Raw genomic sequence first — 7,565 nt, forward strand, 5'->3', positions numbered from 1 at the left:
TAACCATGCCATTGGCCTGACTACTTGAAATCTTAGAGCCAAGATGAAGCCAGAACTCCCAAACATATTTGTATGAATTAAGATAAGGTAGAATATTTTATAGTAGCAGAAACATCAACATTCCAGTAGTTTAACAAGATAATATAGCAATTTATTTTTCTCTCCTTCATAAAAAGACCACTGTGGACTCTTTATAGAAACTATAAGCCATATGCTGTTTCAACGTTTCAAGCTACTTTGATATTATGGTTTCCTCTTTTCAGATCTGTCTCATATTAAAGTATTTGCTGATTTTTAGGCTTTCTTCCCAACTTTATACTCAGTGATATAATGTTCCTGGCTTGAAATTAAGAGTTCAGCAAATAGCAAAAAACTGTTTTTCTTCCTGATTTCATAGTCAGTTTGTCAAACAATTACTAAGCAAACTTTATTAACAATCCCTCTTATGAGCTTCTTTGTAATGTAAAAAGTGGAGGTTTATATATGAGCTTCTAAATTCCTCCGACTAGAAATTTAAAAATACAATGTAAGTAGATGGTATTATGGAGGCACTCTTTTAGAGCAGGCGAACAAAGAAAGCCTCTTTGGGAAAGGCATATTTGAGTGAGAAAGCAAGGCTTGTGGTTGAAGGAAAAGCACAAATGCAAAGATCCTGCAGCATGTTGGAAAAGAAGCAAGCAGCCAAGGTGGCTAAAGTAGAAAGAATGATGTGAGAATGTAAGAGATAAGGTCAGAGGGATTATCCAGATCTGTAAGCCCTGTAAACAAAAATAAAACATTTGGGTTTTGAGATAAAATTATTTTGATAGTGTTGTAGAGGGGAGTGTGGTTATAGCATAACTTAAAATTTTAGCAATCACACATAAGTGTCCTTTTAAATGATAACATCTGTGTTTTAGAACTGAGCATTGGAAAAATAGAAAGTATAATTTACTGTAAAAAAAAGATGTAGGGGTTAGCAAGATTTGGAAAAATGACTGAAGAAAATTTACAAGCTTGGTTCTTTGTAACTGTCCAACTAGGATCTGAGCATAGTACAGAAATAGAAAATTAGATATGTTGATATGTTTTATTCATATATGTTGGCCTACTTTGGCTTGAGGAATATACTGTGATGTGAATGAAAACTGAAAGGATACTGAAAATTTGTACAAGGAATAAGATTTGTATGCAGTATATTTAAGACAATTTTCTGCAATGACCTTCACAGAAAAGGAAAGAGATTGAAACCACTGAGTTTAGAAATTCAGTGGCTCTGTGGTGATTCAATCAGAAAAATAGACTATTTCAGATATACCCCTGAGTAAGTGTAGAGAATGATTCAACCATTATATAACTCATAACTCATCAATATCTGAAGTCCAGATTTGGCTGTGTCTCATATATGATTTTTGATTATTTACTTCTTCCTCTTTTTTTCTTTTTCTTCTTTCTTTCTTCCTTTCTTTTTCTTCCTGATGCTGAGGATTAAACAAAGGTACATCTTGCTCTTTAAATACACCCAGTTTTATTTGGAAAAATTATCTGGCTAAGAATCTTGCTAAATTGTTGAGGCTAGCTTTAAACCTGCAACCTTTCCATAATGTCTGCTTCCTTAGTACTGGGATTATCGGTTGCACCACAATACATAACCCTTTGCCTCTTTTTTTTTTTTTTTTTTTTTTTTTTGGTGGTGGTCTGGAAGCCCTTTTACCTCCGGGCTACACTCCCAGACATATTTTACAATTTTTGGCTTCGAATCTGCGCGGTCCAACTGTCTCCACCTCCCAAGCGCACGGATTACAAGTGTGCGCCACTATGCCAGACCTGTTAGAGTGTATTAATAAGCAAAATGTTATCTAGTACTTATTCATGCCAAAAGAGTATATTACTACTATTTCCATCTTCACCAGATCATTGACATTTTTGAGGCTTTAGTAATGAAGCAATTTATCTGAATATTCTAAATTGTCTTCTATTTGCATAAATACTTCTGGAAAAATTCTTAAGGCCCCCAGCCCTATGTTTGTTTGTTTGTTTGTTTGTTTGTTTGTTTGTTTGTTTGTTTGAAACAAAGTCTCACCAAGTTGCAGAGGACCTCCTTAAGTTGCTAAAGTGGGTTGTGAACCTGTCTCGGCCTGTCAATTACTGTGATTACAATTATGTACCACCTTGCCCTTCTGGGTACACTTTTAAGTGATGACTCTAGTTTCAAAACTTTGTGTGATAGAGTAATCTAAGGTTATTGCTCCTTCTTTACCCAATATTCACAATTGCAAAATTTGAAAAATAATACAGTTAGTGTCTTAAATAACTAGAGTTATAATTCTCTTTGAGATAAAAAATAAGAAATTTTTCCACTTGCATGAAGCCCAGCCTCCTTTAAAGTGTGAATGGAATTAGGCATGGTTCTCTCTCTCTCTCTCTCTCTCTCTCTCTCTCTCTCTCTCTCTCTCTCTCTCTCTCTCTCTTTAATAAAATTTTATTGGTGCATTGTAGTCATACTTCTTAATAGGATAAAAAACAACTTGAGATATACATGCACATATCACCCAATCAGCCCTTACCCAATCCCTAACCCCTGCCCTCCGCACCCCTCCTTCCCATGCTTGGTTTCCTGATTGACTTTGATATATTTAAGTACATCATTTGCTTTAAAGAATATCCCTATTCCCCTCTCCCATCTCCTCAGATAGGTCACTTTAATTGCTCCTCTATAGGATCTCTTCTTCATCTAGAGTTCCTCCTGTTACCCATTTCTCCCTAGTTTTTGCACACATTAGGAAAAGCATCTGATTTCTTATTTTTTTGTGACATTTCACTGCAAATGCCATAATTTTGTTCTCCTTTATGGCTGGGCAAATTCCATTGTGTACACATCCCAGAGTTTTGTAATCCACTCATCTGTTGAAAGACATCTTGGCTGGTTCCACAGTTTGGCAATGATGAATTGTGCATCCATGAACATGGTTGCATCCCTGTCTCTAAGAGGCTATAGCTCTTGGTGTCTTTTTCTATGGTAGAATTTGGGGATGTAAGCATCATTTGATCTTATTAGAGGTTTATGTTAATTTTTTAGTTTTGACTCTTTATTATTATTATTTAATAATTTTCTCTCTATAATTCTGTTTTTGTAACCAAATTATTTCTTTACTGCCCAAAAGGATAAAAGTTTTTTTTTCTTTTCTTTAATTATTGTCTAAAAAATTAAAAGTAAGCAGACTATAAATGGATGGATATAGGAGTATAAAGATTTATTTTAATTAAAGGAAAGATAAGAGACAAAAACATTTTACTACATGGGATTGGGAGTGTCCCTAAAAAATAATCATTAAAGTTTTTAGGGGGTGAACTTTTATTCTTTCTTATTGTCCCACATTTCTTCTTTTTTGATTGGTCAGAATTGAGTCTTGGGGACCAATGTCTTTTGGCCATTTTCAATCCATAATTCCAATTGTTGTATTGTTGGCTAGTAGGCTCCAATCTCCTAGCACCATTTATCTTCTGCCCTTCCCATTCTTTCCCTTTAATCACTTTTGGAATTATATATACTGGTTATGCTCAGAATGTGGCCCACAGATGGGCCTGAAGTTTTGTTTTTTCTTAAAAAAAAAGCAGCATACATTTTATTGCCAAGCACACAATAAACACCAAACTTCCCCCTGCACAAATTCTTCTTATGTAGAGTTGGGTATATTGGAAGCAAGTTGTTTTGGCGAGGTTTATAATGATCAGGAATCAAGACAAAGTAGCCCTAACAGTAATAATTTTATATCTGACATCTTCAAAAACCAAAACATAGCATATTTTACTTTCAAAGAAAAGGATAAAATATTTAACCATATTCTTCAATCCATATAGCACTTAACTGTAAAATGATACATGTCTACTCTGTGTAATTCTTCTAATACATAATTCACTTTCAGTGAGATGAGAACTAGTAAAAAACATGCATTATTTGAAATGTGTTCAGTATAAAAAGTAGAACTCTACAACTTTATCTTAAGAGTAAGTTCCAGGAGCTTTTTATTGTTTGAATAACATAACACATAAAATCAGGCAGAGAAGTCCCCAGGAAATGATGGTCCTGCTGCTCTGTTATCTGCCCTTTGGTTCTTCATCTTCTAAGCACTTACTATATTTTCCTTTAATGATTTTTGGATAAAAGTTTTTTCTTTTCTTTAATTATTGTCTAAAAAATATTTTTATCACTTATTTATTTTTATCACAAATGCAATCCAAGTATGAATAAATAAATGCAGTATCTTTTATAACCCCTCCACGTTTCTTTAAATAGAAAAAACATGCTAAATGTCTCTTTGTGGCCTATTTGGCCACAGTTGTCCAACATATGGTTTTAAAATCAACTTGTTCTTCTGAAATCCTTCTTGAACTACAGCTCATTCTGTTAAAGAAATCCTGGGGGAAAAGTCCTACTGATATTGCTGACAGTCTCCAAAAGGTGAGGATGGTAATTGGGTTGAAGGCAACTGGGAAGGGTCTGCAGCAAACTGAGGATCATTGGGAAACTGTGCAGAGGCAAATCTTGTCAAAAAGTTACCAGCTCCTTCAATTAAAGCTAGGAGAATGCCGCCCATTGCAGCTGACCTGACCATGGCCACTGGTCCATTTCTTTCTGCCAGTATGGCTCCAGTTAAGGCACCACTAGTGATGGTGTTCCAGGGATCTTATTTTCCTCTGACTTGAACCATACTATAGTCGATAATGGAAAACAGACCTTCCCAAACTGCAAAGCTACCTCCCTACTGTGGAGCCTGGGTATTAATAGTTGTCAAACTTCCTCGTAGTCTGTGATTTACTCCCACGGGAGAATTGCAAAAAACCTTTGATTGCTTGAAAGATACCACCATTTATGTTTCCCATTTTAAAGGCACCACCATAGTTGCCCACAATCAGCCAGGGGCATGGCTCTCGTGCATATTCCTGCGTCTTGACTTCAGCCACGCAAGAGATCCTGAAGTTTTGATTTACATAGTTTTTACTTGGCTATTGTTTCTTTACAACTTAACTTGGTTTTGTATTTATTTATTTATTGTCTATTTATTCATTTATTTATTTTTTATTGGTACAGGGGATCCTGGAAACCCTTCTACCTCTGGGTTACCCTATTTTTTATTTGGAAACAGGGTTTCTTAAGCCAGCACAGCTGGCTGCAAACCTGCGCCATCCTCCTATCTTCTCCTCCCAAGTGCGGGGATTACAAACCTGCGCCACCATGCCCAGCTGTTTTTGTTATTTATATAAATGATTTCTTTTAAACCTTCCTCTTCTTAGGTCCTTTGCCCTGCCTAATTTTAAAGTATTATTAAAAGATAATATTAATCAGTTTTTTCTCATTATTAAATGTGAACATAACAATAGAAACAATAATATATTGACATTAATTGATCAATAATAAGTTTCTTTAATATTATCTTATTTCTGGCTTCAAATCTATGAAATGGTTTCTATTATTTTTATTACTGCATACTCATATTCTCAGGTTTTTATTGTACCAGTATTGGGAAGAGGTTTCAAAATTTATTAATGTACCAGTATTAGGAAAGATTTCCAATTTTAAAAATATAACTTTGGTAGTGAAGAAAGCCAGGAGCTGTGGGGAGAGGGTCAGCAGATTTCTCCATGGATAATTAGCAAAATAATAGAAAAAGCCTGTGGTCTTTTTACATTTCTAAAGAGAGTCAGAGTTCCTCAAGGATGTGAGGTAATCCCAGAGAAGCAACAACACATTTTGGAGTGTAACAAAAATTGTGGGGGGTCTGTGCCCCAAAAGGGGCCCATCTGGCTGGGTTGGAGACAGAGCGGAATACCTGGGTTAGAGATAGGGCAGGATATCTACATATAAAAGGACCTGCCACAGACTTGGTTGGGATAAGAACACTCAGTATGCAGGGATTTTTGGTGAATTTGCTGGAACCACCCCCTCATGTTACCTGGTAACATGAGGCTATAATTATCTTTTGTATTTCTTTTTTTTTTTTTTTTTTGGTGGTACTGGGGTTCCTGGAAGCCCTTCTACCTCTGGGCTACACTCCCAGACCTATTTTATATTTTTGAAACAGGGTCTCTTACGCCAGCGCGGCTGGCTTCGAACCTGCGCGATCCTCCTGTCTCCGCCTCCCAAGCGCGGGGATTACAAGCATGCGCCACCACGCCCAGCGTTATCTTCTGTATTTCTATCTTTTTAATAAACTCTTTTAAATCTTCAGCAAGAGTCCGGGCTATTGTATACTTATCCTTAGCTCAGGAAAAGAACCCGTGTTTTTTCTGTTTTTGGGGTTTGAGAGAAATTGTACCTGGAACTCTAACAGGGGGATCAGGGACAGTTTCCCAAAAACCATAACATATTCTCAAACTGTAACACTTATGCACATGTATCTTCTTATAATTTTCAAGCATCTACTGTGGGGAGCCATTAAGGTTTTCCCCTTTAAGAGTACTTCTGACTGTCCTTTGCCCAGAGCCAATAAGGTTTGAGGTCATGGAAAGTTCAATGTCTGAGAGAAGCTGAGGTGGAATTGATTGGTTTGACCGTTAAGCGTACAGGTGGTGATGGCACAGGGTTGATTGGTTTGATGGTTACGCGCATAGTTGGTAACGTCAGGAGGGTTGGTTGACCAGGAGTGGTATAAATAGGACGAGAGGGATAAAACCGGGGTCGGTCAGTAGAGATATCGACCCGGGAGTGTACTGCCGATCCTTCCATGAGAGAATGAAGTGTTCTATGAATAAAATTCATTGAATAAAATTCTTTTCATCCTCACTCCTCTCTTCAGAACCTGTACTTTTGCCGGCAGGCTCTAGCAATCTACTTAAAGCATTTATGAATTGAATGATTTATATCATTTTTGTCTTGTCTAGCCTGATTTAAGTTTAATATGTAAATATAAACCAAATCGCAAACAATCTGTTTGAATAACCTTTGATAAACTGATATACATTGACCAAAAAAATTAGAAACACCTATTAAATCTTAGTTACTGATTACCAGGAGGCAGAATAATTCTGCTGAAACCATACACTAGTGTCCTAAAATCAATCTTTGGATCTCTTTTTAAGCATCTTTTATTTTCTTTTCTCTCTCTCTCTCTCTCTCTCTCTCTCTCTCTCTCTCTCTCTCTCTCTCTCTTTTTTGTGGTACTATGCTGGAGCCAGCTGGCAAAAGTATGGGTTCTGAAGACAGTAGTGAGGATTAAAGAATCAAACATGGGAGGGCCACCAGTCACTACTGGACTACCCTGGGTTTATTCTCTTGTGCTTATTTATACAGTTTGAAATTCAGGTTACACAGGAATGCAAGAAAGACAAGTACAAAATACATAACCTTGTGGGCAAGCCAAACAATACCTTGGTACAACACAAACCCAATCTTATCTAACAGACAGAACAATAGCATCAATTGTTCTGAGAGAATCTTAATTTAATGACAACATACCTTGTTGACTCTGGGCCAAGGACAGTCATAAGTACTCTTTTAGTAAAGATAAGGGGAAGATCTTAATGGTTCCCCACAATAGCCAAGGACATGGGGAAGTACTCTTTTAGTAAATATAAGGGGAAGACCT

At 36.5% G+C, this 7,565-nt stretch overlaps 1 pseudogene across 1 annotated transcript; it reads right to left on the reverse strand.

Moving 5' to 3' along the window:
- Nucleotides 1-4,412: 4,412 nt before the first annotated feature.
- LOC308264913 (mitochondrial import inner membrane translocase subunit Tim17-A-like) lies at nt 4,413-4,917 on the reverse strand (annotated as a pseudogene). Its single transcript has one exon. The product of its transcript is annotated as a mitochondrial import inner membrane translocase subunit Tim17-A-like (transcript).
- Between the last annotated feature and the right edge of the window lie 2,648 nt (nt 4,918-7,565).

The sequence above is a fragment of the Muscardinus avellanarius genome, assembly GCF_963383645.1.
Source record: "Muscardinus avellanarius genome assembly, chromosome: 7".
In the NCBI taxonomy this organism is placed as follows: Eukaryota; Metazoa; Chordata; class Mammalia; order Rodentia; family Gliridae; genus Muscardinus; species Muscardinus avellanarius.